Source organism: Coenobita brevimanus, chromosome 110 (assembly GCF_032717465.1).
Source record: "Coenobita brevimanus isolate Jiangsu-jjx chromosome 110, ASM3271746v2, whole genome shotgun sequence".
In the NCBI taxonomy this organism is placed as follows: Eukaryota; Metazoa; Arthropoda; class Malacostraca; order Decapoda; family Coenobitidae; genus Coenobita; species Coenobita brevimanus.
In genome coordinates, this window is record NC_137063.1 from 10,327,422 (window position 1) to 10,349,612 (window position 22,191).

The window sequence follows — 22,191 nt, forward strand, 5'->3', positions numbered from 1 at the left end:
AAAGGGGTTGGTGAACGCCGTATGCTGGCCCTTCAGTTCGGAAAGTGTACCCTTAGCTTCCCAAGACCATGTAGATAACAAGAATAATATAATAATGACAGGCATGGGAGGGAAGGTGGTAAAAATTGTACTCCTTCATCCCGTTGCATCACCTTGTTCTTAAACTTAGTATTCTTGTCGGTGAAGGATGCTTCCAAGCACCACTTCCTAAGCGATTTATCTTGTTCATTACCCCTCACCCTTCTGTGTCGTTTACATCACTTTACTACTGACAGACTGATGGGCGGTTCTAGATAAAGAGAAATACAAGCAACTTCTTGGGGACCTCCCTGTCTTCAAGGGGCCTCTAAATTATATATATATATATATATATATATATATATATATATATATGATCTGAAGGTCCCTTAAAAACTATAACACAAAAACAGCTCAGAAAGACATCAATGCACGATGGCTGTTCATTATTTATTTAATATTCATGTGTCCTTCCAATATTTGCACAGTATCTCTCATTTGCAGACCCTCCTTTTTATGATTTGGGGTTTTCAAGAAATTATTATATTTTATTTGGCAAAAAATACTATAATTCTAGTGGAGTATATATAAATATAAATATATATATATATATATATATATATATATATATATATATATATATATATATATATATATATATAATGTGGTAGGTGGGGGCGCTCACCATCCACTCACTCGATGTAGTGCTGCTCTCGGTTGTCTGCCCTTTCCCCTCCATCCTTCTTTCCTTCCATTCTCTTCTGTCTTTCTTTCCTTCATTCTTCCTTATCCTTCTGCCTACGGGTGACTTTACACTCCCTCTTCTGTCTTCCTTTCCTTCATTCTTTCCTCTTCCTTCAGCCTGTGGGTGACTCTACACTGAGTGACAAGCCAAATGGTTTCCTGTACACCAGGAAACCATTTTCTACGCTGGGTGGTAACCATGTAACCAAATTTTGGCGCCTGGTGGTTTAGTGCGTAATTATTGCGCTCTAATCGGATTAAGCCGGTGAAGGTTTATATCCAAGGGGTGGTTGGGGTTGATTGCTCGTAATACCACTCAGGGATGAGTAAGGCTGGTCACTCATCTTAAATGTCGGGACCAACTGCCTAGCCCCGGGCTCCTACGCTCCTCATGGGGCAATGTAAGGTTGGATTACATATATATACACACACACACACACACACACACACACACACACACACACACACACACACACACGAGTATATACACACACACGTCCTTCAATTTTTATTTTCTTATACACATTTTTAATATAATATTCAACTACCCACTTAGACTCAATAAAAGGAAATTACTATATTCATAATTATACCTCGATGAGAAGGCGTCAGAAAGCCTTCAAAATCGACAAGAATACGGTCGTTTATCTACGAGTACCACAGTCTACGGTACCTGTACTACCATTCTTACCGCTCTTAGGGAAGCACTGGCAGCCCTGGGAGTCACACCTGTTCTGTACGATATATATATATATATATATATATATATATATATATATATATATATATATATATATATATATATATATCCTGGTACCCCTAGACAATCTATTTCAACTTATGACAGATCTCTGGTGGGGTGAAATGGTTACTTCAACGAATATCTAGCGCTTTCAATTAGAAAAATCTTCCCAAACCTAAATAAAATCGACTGGTGGAAGTAAAAGAATATGAAATAAGCCGTCATGGGACTAAAGGGATTAAGTCTACGGTTACCCCCACATTGTCCTGGCTAACGATGGTAGCAAGCATGGAAAACGTCATTGAACTGAAAATATTTTTGGACTCTTTGTAACGCTTTCAGTATGAGGGTCGTCGTGAGGTGAATAAAATTGACGAATGGTAGCAAGAATAAAAAATTCGAAAACAGTAAAGGATGTTGATGTACTGCATATGAAGAGGCAGCACAACAGATTTTACTATTAACATACTATTTCTTGAGGATAAGGCTGACCACTTTAGTATGCTGGCGTGTTTCTATATTTCACTCTCGTTACCGACAGACGATTATAGTCAGTTTAGTGAAGACCTCTCGTGGTGAAGGGGTGAAAAAGTCCCCGATAAAATGAATGTTATACACTCCAGCTGGAACATCTTAAACAAAAAATTAACCCATCCAGATCGGTGATAGTTTTTGTTATATATTCCTGCATCTGTTTTGTTCAGTTTAGAAAGTCCCTTGGTATACTGATTACACTTTAACTTGACGCAGATTTTTGTCCTTTTGCAGCTTATATCACGCAGGTCATTGATACAAGACAGTGCTAATGATCTGCATCCTCTCCACAGCACTTTCTTGTGATCATCATCATACTCTTTGTTTCCTGACAGAACTCTGTATTCAAGACGGGGATACTGCAATTTTACGTCGTTAGAGTTAAAAGCGTAAAGTGAAAGGGTAAATGAAGGCTTATATTTTAGTCCCTCCACGTTGAATAATCTCAAACAAATTAAGCAGTATCCCCTGATGTAGCATTAAAAAGAAAGGTCATGGGATTCAGAGGTTTCCCATATTGTGTAAACATCCGCTCAATATGAGACCGTGTGAGTGTAAGGCCACGCCACTTGTACAGACACCGACTTTGCACACGAAACCCACAGTGGTAAGATAAGGCAACGCTGGGTAACACTTTCTTACCAGGTTTTACCAAGGGAGATCGGTACACGTTATTATCAGATAACACGAAGAGAGACGGGGTGTCGCTAAACAGTGGGATAAGATGTAAAGCAGAAAGCATACTACGTTGCTCGTTTATCTAACCTGACGAAAATCCCAAGTCCTACCAGTTCAGTATATGGCCAAGAATAGTCAGACAGGAGGGCAGATTTGATGAGATTTACTCCTACTTCATAAGTACGGTTCATCGGATTTCATGCAATCAAAAGTTGTGAGAAAACAAACGAACGAACGAACTACGCCTACTGTACCTACGAGGCACCAGCTTTGACAGAACCGTCTCTAGGCACAGAACATAGGCCTTCAGACGCTAACCCATCCTCTTCAAGAGCGATTCTTGCTCCTAGGACAAATAATCCTTCATTCCATCACCACAAAGCTGTTTTAGTTTATTCTAGCTAACTCCAGACGGCTGTATTCAACTTGGGAATCACGTCTAGCAGTGAAGAAGTTAATGGCGGCTTTAGCTATGACTAAAAGTCACCTCTGAGCCAGGTATTTCTGTCTAGTAGCAAGAAGCAGGGAAAGAGAACAAAATAATTATGTAGTGGGGGGGATTAAAGGAAAACAAAACAAGGTGTGCACACAATCTCCCTACGACATCCAAGGTTTACAATACGCTGCAACATACCGCAACAGTGCAAGAGAGGGAGAACTGTGAAAATATGATATCCAACAACCCTAGAAACTTGACTCTGAAAGGCTTAGGCGATCTCTGCTGGAAAAAAATGGTCAGATGTAACCTAACAAAGCTTTACTATCACAGTGAGAGAGAGAGAGAGAGAGAGAGAGAGAGAGAGAGAGAGAGAGAGAGAGAGAGAGAGAGAGAGAACAATAAGTAACAGGGCTTTTACTCTGCCGAACAAAAATGTCTGAAAAAAGTGAACACAAAATATCTATGACTAACTATAAAGAAAACTCCAAGTATAAGGAGAGCCCAATTACACCATTCCACATCAAACAGCATGCACTTACTACCGGTTGTTTTAATGATCTGTTATCCTTCCATTTTATATTGATGCTTAATTAATGACCACTATGTTGATGCTTAATTTGACACAACATTTTACAGGTCAAATGGCACACACACACACACACACACACACACACACACACACACACACACACACACACACACTAATGAGTCAGGTAATCTATCTCCTTTCCTTCATATATTATAAGTCCACGACTCCGCTATCCTTGCCAACCAGACAACACAACCACCATCGACCAGACACCACCACCAGCACTCAGGCACCATCACCACTACCACCACTACCACCACCACCACTACCCAACCACCACCAGCACCACCACCCAGCCCTGCGGAGTACTTGATCCAGAAATAAATCTACGGTCTATGCCAGCCATTTTTCGCTAAGAAAGTGAATGGGTTGTGCTGTACAATCATATAGACAGCAATGGAAACAAGAATACCGTACGAAATTATACTTTCAGACACCAACAGTGCTAAGATTCTTTTATTCCTTTACTACAACATGCTTATCCTAAGTTGAATAAAACTGTCACCTATTGGAAAAGTCACCAAGCCTGATAAAACAATTTGGAAAAAAAAAAAAAAAAACTCCAAGCTCTGGCAGAAAAAAAAAGGGGCATGACTAGAGAGAAACAATGCACGAAAGAAACCATCTAACTCAATCACTATACTCTGTCTTTTACCTTGGCTTACGACCGCTAGTTCCCTATCTTGGACGCTCAGTTGTACAAGGAAGTTAACACCAGAATTCAATACTAATCACGAAAGGTATGTTATAGATGTCGGGCGATACTAGTCATTTTTTTTTTTTTTTTCAGATGCACAAGAAATAAGCTGCAAAATGAAAAAAAAACTCCGCCAAGCTATGGAGGACGAAGTGTACTGAAGTCACAGAAACAAACATAATTAACCCTTGACAATGATGGCATCATGCGTGTTTATTCCTACTAACGCCAGGCGATTTTGGCTACCTCTAAGCTAACTAAAATCGCCATATGGAATCAAGAAAGTTAAAAACAAAAAGCTAGAGTAGTGAAGGAAATAAAAAACTGTTTGAGTGGCCGTCAGTACCATGTTTTTATTTTATCCTTGCTACGGACAAGAGATGTTATTCAGTTAGGAGAAATCTTTTATAACGAAGAGGTTAGGCTAATCATGGGATGGAGAGTGAACGTTTAACTTTTGCTGTTTATATATTTAACAACTTGGTAACATCAAACCTCCCCTTTCATAACAGTAAAATGACGATGGTGCGTTTGGGGACGGGGGAGGGGTTGGGGCTGGGGGGTGGGTGTGGGAGGGGGAGGGTGTGGTATGCGTGGGTGGGGCTTCTTTACTATAGCAGCCTTCCTCTCGTCACCTTCAATGGGATAGTACTACACTGTTCACCCTAACTGGGCGTAAAACTGCCATCTCTCCATCTTGAATGTGGAGCTGTATCAATACACTAGAGTATAGGGATACTCACAAAGAATCAATGGAAAAGATTTTGAACCGTAGTATTTTCCTATTCTGCCACTAAGCTACGGAAAATAAGTTGAAAACGGACGAAAATCTCCACCAACTTGAAATGAACGACGTAAAATCGATCCCACAGTATTATTATTATTATTATTATTATTGTTGTTGTTATTATTATTCACAACACTGGGTGGTAATCATATAACCAACTATACATGTTCCCAACGTGTCAATAAGCGGGTTGGCGGAGAGTTAGTGCCCCTCCCCGTAAAACGAAAATCTCTAAGACAAACAGCCACCCTTTACAGGATTATGGGGTCTGGCTATAGACCGATACCGGTAGATTATCCTACACGGCGTCCCTTTGCCTGCACATGAAGGCCTCGTTGCCCACGGAATGCTGATATCAGTAGTTTTTCACTGTCACGAAGTACCGTGAAATTCTAAACATAGCTTTCTAAACTAATCAGCAATAATTAAGCGAGTTGTTTAATCCACCCCCCCCCACCCAAAAAAGTCTCACCAAATTAGTAACGATCATGAGGACTGAAAAATCTCATTAGTTTGGAAACCCAGTGTGTGTTAATCCTCTTCACATTAAATTGGCCCAGATTTTCGTAGCTTTGCAGCTTATTGCACATAGCTTAGTGGCAGAAAAAGCTAACACTAGAGTTCTACATCTTTTCTATTGCACTCCGTATCTAGCATCAAATACGGTTACTCTGTTGTTACAAAGTACTCAACATTGCGAGATGGCAATTTTAGGTCAAGTTAAAGTGAAGGGAGTATACCAGGTTTCTCCTACCATACTCAACCACAAAAAGCATCGAGGTTACATCAGGGATCATAGCCTGGGTGGTTTTGGAAAGTGTAGCATCTGGTTTATTTCGCCACAAAACATGGCTGTAATCTATTTGTATGTTATTTACTAATATTAAGAAAAACATTATTTATAAAGAAGAGTATTAAGGCATCAGATATTATTCCAGTATGTAACAACAAATGATTTTTTGTTAAGTGGCCCTCAATCATCCCAGCACCGTTGTGTGTGTGTGTGTGTGTGTGTGTGTGTGTGTGTGTGTGTGTGTGTGTGTGTGTGTGTGTGTGTGTGTGTGTGTGTGTGTGTGTGTGTGTGTGTGTGTTGTTGTTGTTGTTGTGTTACCTCTGCCATCATTACACCATTTTATTCATATCAGCGAAGGCTTCTCGTAACGAGGGAGTTAAGTGTGATGATACCTATCCCCTTGTGTACCAATGTGATGCTTCCTATCCCCTTGTGTACCAGATCTTTCTAATCTACACAGAAACACCTTGTAGGAGCCAAATTAGTGATTGAGTCTGCAGCGCCCAAAATAACACAAAAATGTAAATCGTTGTGAATGAGCTTGTAGTGTCAATAAAAGAACAGACCTACATGGAATGGACGTGTAGTCTCCACAACGAAATAGAGAAACAGGTTTAGCAATGAAGGGGTTAACAGTAGATCGATCGACTGACTGAGTAATGCTGTACCGAACCACATTATGTAGGTGGTTGTGTGTAAGGAGGGAGTTTTGAGGAAGAGTGTGCCAAACCTCCCACATACAAAGCCGCCACACGGGGTCTGCACAAGGGACACAGCACGAGCAAGATGGCGTCTATGATCTGGATTATTAGGCCTACTGTTCATATTCATGTTACTGTTTAATATTACGTCTTTAATATCATCTGGAGGGACGACTATGCAGACTGCAAGATAAATTATCATTTATTTTTCCATTGCCAGCATGTCGACTTGAGAGGATGTCACAGCTACCAGTAATATGCCTAAGAAATGTAACCTTTAACTAGGCTATTCACCATCCTAAAGCGGACAGAGTTATATGCACGATGCACGGCATTATTAATTAATTACCGTAATTAATTAATTAATAAATAATAATAATAATAATAATTGTAATAATATTAATATTTTCATTAACTGATGCACTCATGTAACCTATCTAAAGATTCATAAAACACCAAAAACATGGAAAGCGCACAGGCACGCGGGAAGTTTGAGCATAAAAGTGTACTGTACAGGATATGTGCCCGCGAGCGTAGGCTGGCGAGTGTGTTGGAGGCGGTGACATACAACCCTGGTGGCGGGCAAGCGTGGCGTGGTGTAGCGGAAGGCATCACATTACGCCGCTCACAGGCCTCTGCCTCACTCACACCTCCCTGCCTCACCATAACAACCACCACCATCACCTCCCCTACCCGCCACCAGTCACACACGAATCTGCCATCAGTTCCATGTGCCATCTGCGATATATATTTTCATGAAGCACAAGGATGGTGCAAAATCTTTTCCTGTCTCTTGTCTTCCTGGTGCAAAAACAAATCCAGTACGAGAGAACAATGATCGCAAGTTACTTAGTTTATCAGGAAGGACAAGGAAAGAGAAAGCAGGCTATTCCATGCCTCTTGTTCTCCATGTAAAACCCACTCAAAGTCTACCTATCTATTGCCAAACGCCATAATCCCGTAAAGGGTGGCCGTTAGTCTGAGTTACTTGTTTTACGGGGAGGGGTACTAACCCTCTGCCAACCCACTTGCTGACACGTAGGGAAAACGTATGGGTTGGTTATATGGTTGCCACCCAGCGTTGTAAATGATTTCCTGGCTTACAGGAAACCATTAGGCTTGTCACTCAATGTAAAGCCACCTGAAATGGAAAGAGGAGTAATAAAAAGTGACGGAATGATGGGAGAAATAGGAAGCGAAGAGGGCAGACACAGAAAAAGAGTGATAATGGTGAAGGCAGAAGTAAGCCGCACAACATCAAGTGAGTGGATGATGGTGAGAGAAAAAGAAAAAAAGTGATATAGGTGAAGGATGAAGTAGGCAGCACAACACCAGGTGAGTGGATGAAGGTCGCCACCACCTACCACCCACTCAAAGTCTGGACACAATAGATTATCACTATGTCACAGAATCCCAGCCCTGGCTTCTGTGGCATGTATTGGCCTGGGGCGGGATTCTCTGGCATATTTACATGTTATTCCCTGTCATGACCGATTTATTCATGTAGGATCAACAAAATACATACGACGTTTCTCCTTTTCTTTTACTTGTCCTTCCTCCCACCCTCCTCCTCCTCCTCCGAAAAAAAAAAAAAAGGAATTGACAATTTTCATTCCATAACTCTAATTTTTTTTCCCCTCGAACTTACCTTAAAATTGCCATCTCTCCATCTTGAACACTGACTTATATCAACAGATGAATAGATTACGATGCTAGTCACAAAGAATTGGTATGGAAGGGATGCAGAGCCACTGGGCTACATGAATTATATCGGAAATACAAAAATTTGTTTCAGGTTAAACGGACAACGACAAAAATCTGTGTCAGGTTAAGATAAAAGGACTGTAAGACTCGTTTTTGTAAGAACAAAGCCGTGATTTCGCGAGAATTAAAAGCCAACCGAAGTTGACTTCTGTTGACTTTTTACGTCTTAATGTTGACTTCGGCGCCATTTTCTTGTCCAGGCGAGGACAAAATCCAACATTGTGACGTCATCAAATTCCAACCGGGGGACCCTACAAGTTGACTTCGACTCAATAATGGTTGGGATCAGTGTTGCCCCCTTCCAACCTCCCGCTGTTGGATCGCAAACGTAAACACAGCTCAGCTGATTCTCAGTACTTCATCACATTCTTCCCACTTTTCCTCATATTTAACCATGGCTAAGTAAATAAGAATTATATGGTGGTAATTATTTAGTTAAACGTGCAAATATCTTCACAAAATTACTCAAAATGAATGTGGTGAAGCCAGACAAGTTCGAAGAATTACAGGCTAAACATTTCGATGACAGTGTCAGCTTGTAAATGTAGTGTGGCTGGTGTTACGATGACAAAAACGTTTGTAATGTCATTACATATAATGAGTAGTAAATACTGAGTCATGCAGTTGCTTATATGCTTTCCATATACAGGTAGACATTCTTTATTAATTATTTATGTCTCCATATAAGTTGCTGTTGGTGAACTGATAGTTTGTTGTACAGGCGATCACTCGCCGAAGATCAACCCAGCCGAGTTGGTCAGTCAACCAGAATATTTGACTTATTTCTCGCGAAATCACGGCTCAAGTGAGACTGAAGGATTCTACGCTCCCCTTGTCTTTCCTGCATAAACAAGTATGCATTAGGACAATTAACCATAGAAATTTGTTGGTGACTCCAGGTCCAGCTGCACATGTGGGTTAGTGTGCTTTCACTATAACATGGCAGTGATTTTCGTATTTCTGTAGTTCATTTCCCGTGGGCTCGTAGCCTGATGGAAGAATAACACCATGTTTTTGCGTTAATCTCTTGCTACAGCTCAGCATTCAAGATGGAGAAAGGTCAATTGTAGGTCAAGTTAAAGAGAAACAAGTAGAGTGGTGACGGCGATGCAATGCGTTCCAACTATGCCAGGTGTTGCTATAATTTAATGACCGTCTGCACAGCCAACTTGCCTCAACCGCTAGGCCAGTCCTGACTTGATAACACTCCTCCCTCAAATTCTAACCTCTTCTCTCCGCTCCCATTTGTTTATATACAAGTCTTAACTTCTTCAATCACAGGACGTATTGCTTAAAAAGTATATTCCTCCTATCCCCAGACAGCTTTATTCAGCTTTACCTCTTCACTCTGATGGCGTATTCTATACCGTATTATTGGGTGGTAGGTGGTGGCGACCATCATCACTCACTTGATGCAGTGTTCCCTATTTTTTTCTTCACACATCATTCTTTTTCTGTGTCTACCCTCCTCTCTTCCTACTTCTCCCATCCTTCCTGTCACCATTAATTACTCTTCTTTCCACTTTAGGTGCCTACAATGAGTGACAAGCTGTTTCCTGTAACCCAGGAAATCGTTTACAAAGTTGCGTGTTAAACATGCAACCAAAATGCAGGAGTGATGCGGGTTCTACTGTGGTGCCCTTGTTAACTGGATGCAGACGCAAATACGGCATTCATCCAAGAACCAAACCTTCACTCTTCCCCGCGCCTCAATGTGGGTAGGCGCTGTCAACCCTAAGGGAACATCGGTTCATTGCACGGGACCACTCTGTAGGGGCGGCTGTTTGCCCGCAGCTGATGGATCTGCACGGCCAGACAGTATGGAGTTAATAATACAGTATTGCAGTTGTTACCTCCATACGATTCTTTAAGCTTAGGAGAGAACTATTTAACTAGCGAGGTTAAATAAAGCTTTCTCCGATACATTCCAATACAACAGGACTAATATAAATAAAATCGTCTGGAGGTAGCAAAAGTAAAATAGCAATACGTCACTGGATTCTTGGGTTATGGGAGACATCGACTGAGCAGGGCTTGATACAACTTAAAATTAAGTAAACCCCTTAACCACAACAAGAAATACGTCCTCGTGTTGAAGCTTATGTGGTCGTCGAACTCTGCATTTCCTGGAGTAAATACATTGGTGTGTGGTGTGGTATGATTCAGGGAACATCCAGGTGTGGTGGTGCCATCGCCGCCAACCCATCCCCCGCCCCTTTGAACACCCGCCCGGGTCGCACCCTGGCTTACTGAGTGCCACCATCCCACCCCACACCACCCAGTACCACACCATACTACCCTACCCCTCCCCCACCCCATCCCGTACCATCTCACGCTATCCTACCCAACCCCACCTTCACACGCCACGCCCATCTCTCAAAATATTACTGCTAGGATTCCCCACCATTTATACTTTCACTAGCAACATTCTTACTTCCGCCTCCATAAATTCCTTCTATGCACCTGGCGATGGACGTATGCTGAGGCGCCAGTTTCCTGGGTTCAGTAAGGTAGTTTCAATCATATACGTCAATAAATATCTACATATTTTGTAGTGGCTAATATACATACATAGCAACTTACATGCAAAACACAAGGGGGGGCTTAAAATGCGCTACCCTTCTTCCTCTATTCCTTACTTCTATGTGCATGAGCGTGCACACACACACACACACACACACACACACACAAACATTTTACATACCGTGTATATATATATATATATATATATAGATAGATAGATAGATAGATAGATAGATATATCGAGCCTCTGTGGTACAGTGGTAAAGTGTGCGTTTTCGTACACTAAAGAACGAGGGTTCGCGCCCCGCCAGTGTAATAAACTTTGGGAGCGTTCTTCTGGCCACGTACTGCTTGGCGGACACAAGGGGTGCTGTGGTTGAACCAGTGTCGCGTACTATAAAGTATGCTTGCACCCAGTCGGCTTGCGCGGGCCGATTACACTTGGTTCACAGACTACACACACATCCAAAGCCACTCCAACACTACAATTACACTAATAGGCACTTCTCACCCTACATACAATCTCTACTAGACAGCCTAAGCCACCTGGTAGAGATACATTGGCTGTATCGTCCCCACTTCGGTCGGGATAGGCCGTTCCTGCAGTGGACACGCAAACGGCTGATGAGATCATATATATATATATATATATATATATATATATATATATATATATATATATACACACACACGCCTTAAGCCCGTAAGAGGTGGCCACAAAGAAATCACCTCCATGTCGCCCTGTCCCCAGGCATTTCACTGCCCTATTCCCAGCTCACACCTCCCTCTCTCATATACTTCTGCAATCCATCCCTCCATCTCATCCTTGTCCTCCCTCTCCCTCTCCCCCCACCCTCCACCTCACTCACATACACTCTCCTCGCAAGTTTCTCGCTCTCCATCCTCCCCACATGGCCAAAACCACCATATATATATATATATATATATATATATATATATATATATATACCGTATAAAATTAAATATAACAGGTATCTTACAGACACACTGATATAACTGGGCAGCTCAACTGCCTGGTTATACAAACCTCCTTCATCTACTTTCCTGTCCCACAAAAGAAGGATCGTGGAAGGTAGGAGGGGGGCTACTTCAGCCTGCAGTACACTGGGATCACATTTCAGATGAACCTACTGTTGCTGCAGTTACTATTACTACTACTACTACTACTACTACTACTGCTGCTGCTGCTGCAGCTACAACTATTACCGCTTTACTACTTAATAATAATAATAATTATTATTATTATTATTTTTATTATTATTATTATTATTATAATACCTGGAATTCTGAAATTACTGGAGCAATATTCAAAGAACTCCACATTCCACATGATAATGCCAAATTCCAGATTAGAATGACAAAAAAATCCTCACTTGTATCAGATACGGTGTACAGTCTTTGAAATATACAAAATATTAACAGCGGTTGCAATACTTTCCGATTTATCACTTTCAGGCACGAGACGGCGATTATGAATTTCCTTTACCTCAAAAAGTATTTGTTGGATCTCAGCATTAATACCCAAATGCAGTAGTGCAGTGGTTTCCAACCTGTGGGGCGCGTACCCTTAGGGGGGCACGAAGTTCTGCCTGGGGGGGCGCGAAGGCTTGATAAAGAGGGTAATTATATTTGAAAACTATGAATTATGATGGAGTTAAGTAATGTCTAAATATGGAGAAAATATTTCAGATATGAATAAGAAATCTAGTTATCTGAATATATAAACAATTTCAAAGATTAAGAATCTATGATATTTATTGACATGCGCCAACTATACCAGTAAAATACAGTATTTGAGGAAAGGGGGGCGCAGGGAACGTGTCATTCAGTGAGGGGGGGGGGGGGCGAGAATTAGAAAAGGTTGGAAACCACTACAGTAGTGTATATTAACATCATAAACTGAATGTGCAGACAGAAGTGTCATGATTTTTCCTCTAACAAAGATTTATGTATGAGAGAAACTAGATCCAAAAATCATCAAAAGGCGTCAAACACTATTGTTCTGCCTTAACAGTTGTTACGAAATCTTAAAAAGGAGGTACTCTTAGGATTTAGAAACTACTTCTATCATTGTAGACCTAATATTTAGGGACTTTTGGTGTGACTCAAAAATTTTTACGGGTTTTGACCTCTGACCTTGAGATCACGGTCAAGCTCATTCATACTATGCAAATCATGTTCACCAACGACCCACTACATTTCCATTGAATTTGGTCAACATCGGCCAAGTTCTTTCCGATATATCACTTTAAGGCACGAGGCGGCGATTATGATTTTCCTCTGTCTCAAAAAGTAGTTGTTGGATCTTAGTACTAATACCCATATGCAGTAGTGTATGTTGATGACTACAAACTAGAACATTTGCAAAGCAAAAGATTCAGTAGCTTCTGCTGCGCAAGAGCAAAAACTGAAAAAAATAACAGAGGGCGCCAGTGCTCGGAAAATATCTGTTGTGGCAAAAGAAACCTGCAACCAAGATACATAACTTCCGAAAATTTCAAGTCTCTATCTCGAACGGTCTTGGAATGCCAGCCTTTTAGATCTCCCCCCCCCCAATATATATATATATATATATATATATATATATATATATATATATATATATATATATATATACACAATATCAATAAAAACTCCACAAAATGTAGAGTTTTTAATGATACAATACTACTGCTAGTCAAGATGTTTTGGTAAGAGGGAAAATACAAGTAAATTTAATTTTGTGGACTCGATCCCTGACTCTTGGTTTGCAGTCATATCGAATGTTGTGCTGTATTTTCCTTTCTCCTCTTACCAAATAATAATAATAAAAAAAGCAGTTCAGAACAATTACCTTTCTCCTATAAAATGAATGAACAAATGCGGCCGAACTTTATAACAGCGTAATTTTTCATAGATCTGCAACTAATCTGGCTAAAAGGTTGCACAGCGGAGATTAACTGATAACATGTAAGTAAAATAAAAGTATAGTGTCAGCAAGTTGATTTGAAAGTATAATAAACCGAAATATGTACAGCATATTCTCTACAAGGCAGGATACAAGGTCCATCCTGTATATACTGGGTATTTCAAAAATATTCCCACAGGTAGTCAAAATAAAAAGTACCGAGCCACTTACTGCATAAAACATTCTGAAACATGCACGAAGCGCTGTGATACACGAGCCACCCTCTGACGTAAATGCAGCTATTACTCTTGTTATTTTTCAGTTGTCGAAATTACATCAATCAACGCAACACAGATGTTCCACAGATAGAGGTTCCTGCATAATAGCTCGATATGTCTGAGGAATTTGCTCATTTTCATACTGACGGAACCACAGTGGAGCGGTATGTATTTTGTTGGATGTACAGTACTATTGCTGACTTATCTTCCTAGCGATAAAGAAGGGGAGAGTGAACAACAACTTTTGGAACCTACTGATGTGCTCCTCGGAACCCAGCAAACTTTTTACAGGATAATGTGTAAGAGTTTCACAACCCTTCGACTTTAAAAGTGGAGAGAGATTCCTGACAGCAACTGTACATATTAAACGCTGCAGGTTGTAAGAGACTATTGCAGCAAAATCCCTGGGGGCATATCATCACACTATGCACTGTGTCCGTAAGTAACTGGTGTTTTGTCTGAGTATCCAACGCTAAGACAGAAATTTAAGCCGAAGCCTGAATGCGAACATAATTTAAAAAAATTATAATCCTGTATATGCCAGTTATGTTCATTAGTGCGTAATCAAGTCTACGAAACCTGCGCTCTCTCTCTCTCTCTCTCTCTCTCTCTCTCTCTCTCTCTCTCTCTCTCTCAATATTTTTCTGCGGGTATTCAAACACAATACTCGTAGTGGCCAACCTATTCCAATGCACTCTGGCCAAGCTAACACTCAGCTCAAAAGTGTGGCGGGGATAGGCAGTGTTAAAGATACTGAACAATCCAGCCGTTTCATCGCCACAACAACGCAATGCGATACCCTGCCCCGACACGCCAGCTCTGACCAACGTTGTATACATATGCGCTATACTTCTTTTACGGCTGTGAGAAAAATATGCAAACAATGGAAAGACCGATGAGAGAGAGAGAGAGAGAGAGAGAGAGAGAGAGAGAGAGAGAGAGAGAGAGAGATTTTGTGAAGCAGGAAAAAGTTTGATCTGTGTACCTGCGTCAACTTAATGCCTGCAAATGGTGACAGCGGGAAAAGGTGAGTGGAGCGAGAGGTGAGAGGGTGGAGGGAGAGGGAGCGATGGAAGAAGAGGGAGATGAAGCTGGGAGACGAATTGGCTGATGGAGAGGGGAGCGATGGACAGAGATATTGCGAGGAGGTGAGGGGGTGGAGGGAGGGACAAGATGGAGTAACAGACGAGAGAGGAAGACGGTGGGAAGGATGTGGGGGTGGAGGGATGGATGATGGGATGATGATGTTGAGAGGGTGAAGAAGGGGGAGGGTGGAGGGAGAGAGGGTAAGGAAGTGGGAGAGGGCGGAAAGAGGGAGGGCAGAGAGAGACTATGGAAGGGGCGAGAAGGGGAGGAGGGAAGAAGAAGTGGAGAGGGAGGCTAAAATAGAGAGAGAAGGGGGAAGGAAGGGAGTCGAGTGAAAGAATAAAGAATGGGTAAGAACAAGGAAAAGATGGGGCTGGAGAGAGAGGCTAAAGGAAGCCGAGGAGGGAAAGATGGGAGTGGAGAGAAAGAATAATGAAGGTGAGATGAGATGGAGATGAAGAGAGAAGCTTAAGAATGTGGAAGAGGGGGGAGAAAAGTGGTGGAGAAAGAGGCTTAAAGACGGGGTAAAGGGTAAAAGGCTAAAGAAGGTGGAAGAGGAGGCTGGGGGTGGTAGTGGTGGTGGTGGTTTATGCAGGGGTGTCGAGTGAGGCTCTTGTGCACTTGCCCTCCTGGGAGTCCACGATTTTTAACACTACACACTTTTATTTCCCACACACCCACTTTACCCTCTTACTTCTTTCATACTAACTGTTTCTTTACTTTTTGTCACCTATCCACAGACTCCCCTCCCCCCCTCACACACACACAGGTATATTCATTCATTCATTACCTAATCCAGTGTTGCCCCATAAACAGCGTTGGAGACCAAAGGCTGGGCAAGTTGGTCCTGACATTTAAGATGAGAGTAACCAGCCTCACTCATCCCCGGATGGCATTACGTGAGCAATAAACCCTAACCATTCCTTGGACTTAAACCTGCACCGGCTCAATCCGATTGGAACGCCGTAATTACCCACTAAACCACCAGGCGCCATAATTTGGTTATATGGTTACCACTCAGCGCAGCAAATGGTTTCCCGGTGCACAGGAAACCAACTAGCTTGTCACTCAGTGTAGAGTCGCCTGTAGAAAGAAGGAAGAGGAAAGAAGGAAGGACACAAAGACAGAGGAGGAAGGAAGGAAAGAAGGAAGAGAGGAAAGGGGAAACATCCCAGAGCAGCACATCGAGTGAGTGGGTGGTGAGTGCCCTCCATCCACCTACCACAAAGCGCCCTCACCTACCACTAAACACATGTTCTGCAAATTTAAGAACGTCCTTGGAAACCGTCTCCATTAACCCGTGAGTCTGAGGACGTCATTTTAAACATAACCTGGCTATTGTCATACGTTAATATACAACACTAAAAAACTCTGCCTACAACTGTTCAGTAAACAACACAGTTAAAACTCTGCCTACAACTGTTCAGTAAACAACACAGTTCTGCAATATGATACATTACCGTACTAGACTATACCTCATACCAATTAATCTGGCCAGGCATGTATGGCAACATTGTTCCTGCCGAGATTCTGATTGGCTGGAGGTGTTTGTTCGATTTCGTTGTACCATAAACCGATACTCTCTTTATTATCAGATGTGATGCTGAATTTGTCGACAATACAATCGTGAAAAGATATAAGAAATCCGTTATATACTGAACAACAATGAAATTTTCGTAGGAAGATAGAGATATGAGTCAACAAAGTATTATAATAGTCCAAGTCAAGGTCAGCATTCGAACAATTCCTTTTAAATCTCCGACACTCCGTTAATATAACAGAAAATGAAGAAAACCTGCTAAATCTAAGCGTTGGTATAACACATTTAAATTTTAAGATCAGTCCGTACTGTGATAATAGAGGATATATAGTGAAATAGTCTTCCTTTAGCCTACTTTGATTTTCGCAATTTTTTCAAACCTCTCTCCCCGCGGAACTCGTCTTTTCATTAGAATTTTTAATTACTCAAAGTTGTGGCACGATTTGAGGGTGCGGACTGATCTTATAATTTAAATGTGTGTTATACCAATGCTTAGATTAAGCAGGTATCCTTAATTTTCTGTTATATTAAGGAGTGTTGGAGATTTAAAGGAATTGTTCGAATGCTGACCTTGACTTGGACTGTTGTAATACTTTTGTTGACTCATATCTCTATCTTCCTACGAAAATTTCTTTGTTGTTCAGTATATAACGGATTTCTTATTGCTTTTCACGATTGTATTGTCGATAAATTCAGTATCACATCCGATATTAAAGAGAGTATCGGTTTAAGCAACAACGAAATCGAACAAACACCTCCAGCCAATCAGAATCTCGGCAGGAACAGTGTTGCCATACATGCCTGGCCAGATTAATTGGTATGAGGTATAGCTGTGTATTATTGTATGGTACCGCTATTATACACGCAAAATAAATACTGTAACAGGTCTTGCACTTGTAAGAATGCAAATACTGTAACAGGTCTTGCACTTGTAAGAATGCATCATATAAATTTCCTAGTACTGTCTAATGCAATCAATACACCTGTTTTATGGAACTATGTGTTCACCACTGATTGTAGTGAATCAGTTTGGATAGCATAACTGTAACAGCGTTTAGTGTATAGCAAGATACAACAATATCTTTTGTATTCCAGTCTGATGCATGGTTATCTTTGTCTATTTCCATAACTCAGTTCTCTTACAGAAACACGTTAGCTATGGCTGCAACATATACTACCTAACAAGCAAAACTTGTCCGTTCACTGGAAATCCTACAATATAACACAGACCAATATAGCTCTCTCGGGGTCAGGAAATCTAGCATTCTATTCCAAATACAACAACGCTAAACGATTTGATTTAGCTATGAGCTGACCATAACATCCTGAGTGTACTGACCCTGACGATCGGAACAACTCTAGTATTTTATTCCAGCTAATGACAACTATTTTCCTCAACTGAGTATAAGTCAAAGGAGATTCGGTGTTTGAGAACCGTTCCAAGGTTGTCTGTTTATTTCCTTGGCTACATAATATACCGCAGCATTTTATCTACAACTAGTAATACAAATTAAGGGAACTGGCAAATTAGCTTTATATGTAGCAAGAGAATTTAAGCTGGCAAAATTTCGGTGTACCACTATGAAATGAGAAAAGTAAAAATAAACATACAAACAAACAAAAAATAAAAAAAAATTATAATTAATGACGGCGAGAAACAAGACCAAATTTTATCTTGACTCACTTCCATGACACTTCCAACACAATCAATGTCGTGTGTACGTAACCTTTGCCTTCCAGTCATTGTTCAGGTGAAGGGCACAGACGCTCACGCATACAGGCCCACGCCCGCCCACCAGCCAGCACATTACACACTAAAATGGAATATTACTGTATATTTCCTTATGCCAACGCTCAGGCGCACACAACACCACGGGACATAAGATTAACCCCTTAACCGCGGGGCGTCACTTTCGTGACGCTTGGGAGCAAGGGATCATACCGCGGGGCGTCGCTTTTGTGATTCTGTGTTATTTTGAATTCACCCGGGCTTCCAAGTGGGGGCTTGTATCATCTATCAGTACTGCCAATGTCCAACACTAGTCAGCACTCCTAATCTCATCTGTACTCCCATCCATTGTTGACAATTTAGCCATTTCTCCCCTTTCTTGACTCCCCTCCCTACCCCCCCTCCATTACCCTATCCTCTCGCCTGCCCGGCCGTGCTACGCTAAGTAAATCTTCCCTGGAATTTTTCACTGATTTCACCCATTGAAATAAGCCCTATGTCCTATTCTTATACCAAATAATATATACAAGAAAGAAATAAGGTAAGTGAGAGTGCCATACACCTGGAATTGGCTAATTATCACCTGACAACACCTCACGTGCACTCGTTCGCTAATTTTCGCTGTTTTTTTCCCCTTGAAATATGCCGTATAATCTATTTTCGTAATAAATATACATGTAAGGAGGGAAGGGAGAAGCCTAAGTGATATTTACATTCACCTGGAACTACCTAATTTATAATGTATTGTCTAGATTTCCTGCCAATCATATCAGTGCTAGACAAAGCTGTTTCAAGATATAACATTGGTAGCTCTGAATATATATCTCCTAAGTAGGCCTCTAATCTATTTTCGTAATAAATATACATGTAAGGAGGGAAGGGAGAAGCCTAAGTGATACTTACATTCACCTGGAACTACCAAATTTATAATGTATTGTCTAGATTTCCTGCCAATCATATCAGTGCTAGACTTAGCTGTTTCAAGAAGTAATATTGGTAACTCTGAATAACCCCTAGCAGGCCTCCACGCTGGTCCTCCGTTATCAGTTCACTCTCATCTTCCGAAGCGAGAGTACGTATGTTTCTTCTTGCTGACTTCAAGGCCTTTTTTCACCCCCATGCAAATGGCCCTGTGACCTTTACCCCCTACTAAACCTCGTGTGGAAAGAGGTAAAGGGCTGACAATTGATAAAAGAGTGACTACGATCTTTCTATTGAGTAAAACAGTGCAAGTGGAATTGTAAATAATGTGTAAATAATGTGTAAACAGCAAGTGAAAGTAATGAATGTAAATATACGTGAACAATGGAAAATAGTTTTATAAGTTATTTCAAGTGACAGTGCACAACACAGTGTAAATAAAATAGAAATGTAAATAACGTAAATAAAATAGAGAACGTAAATAGAAATTTAAATGAGTAGTATTATAAGAATACGAGTATATACCCTAGGAGTAATGAAAGTGAAAGTTTCACTCTAGCATGTCTGAATGCTATAAGTTATGAGAGTGAAGATGAAAGTGACATTCACTCTCAATGCCAGCATACAGGACGAGAAAGTGAATGCTACGTATTTTACTGAAAGAAATTGAATCCCTACAGTGACAATAAACTAATACTACTGAAGGAAACTTATGGATAAAGACTGTAGATATATATAAGTGTTATATAGTAATAGAAATATAAAGTGTGAGGGGTTTTATGAATAATAAATGACAGACTACCAAGAGCGAACTAGTGCCAGTGCGACGATCAGACGCGCTCGTAATTTCCATTGCTTTCACAGTGTTTTTTTTTTTTTTGAGTATGGATCCCAAACTACTTGAAAATTGTAGAATAGTGTTTATAGTGTTTGTATCTGGCTGTGGTAATCATATTACGGGTTGTCGGGAAGTGTAAAGTGGAGACTTCGTTACCCTACTTCAGAGGTCTCCACAAGTCCTACGGTAACCGACGAAGGCTCAACAATCATTCCAGGAGAAAGCTGAAGGTATGTGCCATAAGCATATGTAATTTTATATTCTAGGACTAATAACTGATTTTTGGCAAATATTTTTTGAGAGTCTGTCGGAGCCCAAATAACCCCGCGGCACACGCAAGTCATTGGTAAACAAGCCCGCGGTGTAGGGGTTAAGAAGCCAAAGGTGACCACAGCAACGACGAAAGCATAAAGGAAAAAGTAATAACGTCTTCCATCAGTTCACGTCCTTCCTATTTTACTCGTATTCTTGCTAGCACCAAGCGACTTTTTTTTTTTTTTTTTTTGGGGGGGGGGAGGGGGGGGATTTTTTTTGTTTTTTTTTCGAACTGGAGGAGCTAGATACAGTCGTCATTAACTTCATCATTACACGAGATTCTGCAGCAAGAATGAAGGCATCTAATATCACAGTTGTAACTTCTGTCAAATAACGTCCACCATAATCTATTCTCGCTAACACCAAACTATTTTATTCAACTTAGGAATGACTTCTCAAAATGGAGAGGTTTGCCACAGCTTTCATAAACCCCTTCGCTACTCCGGACACCTTCCTGAACTAAATACAAACATCTGATGGAAGTCTGCTTAAAATGGAAATAACACCATTAGACTGAAAGGGATGATTAGACTAAGAGAATAACACATTTCCTTACCCTAACAGCTCAAAGCACACTTCGCCTCAGAGTATAAAAGCAAGAGGTCAAAGGTGAGCACAACACGAACGAAAGCATCAAACACTACAATTATTATATCACTTGCAATACCCAGGGCTGCGGTAGGTGATGCCAAATTATTGCTCTTTCATGAGTGACCTTCTCTCAGTTACAGCCTTGAGAGCTGAGTGTGGGTGTCTGGTAAGTCTGGCCACTGGTCTATTACGAAATCTTAATACAACATGTCTAGTCGTACATAATGCTGAGTGTAGTATGTGAAAGAGGGTGGTGCGTCGTGTGAGAGGTCCTTGCTAAGTAGAGACAAAAAAAACTTGGGTTCTTAATTCACGAAGATCCTCAACAGTCAGCAGTGTATGGAAACAGTTGAACAGATCGTTCCCATCGCTTTAACAAGCTGGTATTTGCTATGAAAGCTCATAAGGATGCAGTCTGGAGCTTGGAAACATCGTTTGTTTTGACAAGACAAGCCGCCTCATACGTCTATGTTTATGTATATTTATTTATTTTTTTGGTATATTTAGAAAGGCCCTGTTCCCTGGTGTTATGCGATTGCCTGGTAAGAGCCATAAAACCATTTAATTTCTCTGAACGCCAACAAATGAAGTTGCTGCGCATCACCTCCTCCTTATGATGCCATCAGCCTGGGCACTATTTACCCAGATTTCTTATGACTAAAAAATCTCATAAAGTATGGCTACTTTCTTTCAAAGCAAAAAGAGAGAGAACTAAAGCTTGGAAGCCTGCAACAAGTTGTCTTGCCAAGGTCAAAAAATGAACAAGGGAGAGCCAGAGTCAAGATCCGAAGATTTTGTGAAAATCAGACACACTGCATCTAAAAGACTGTAAGTCAAAGCAGAGTAATATAAACTGAGGAAGACGGCTCGAGAGATGACTACAGTTGTGCAATACAAAGGACCAGGGATACCAGTTGTCTTCCATTAGAGTTGGAAATACAAGGAGTGAGAGGACCTTACCCGACTGGGTGCTACT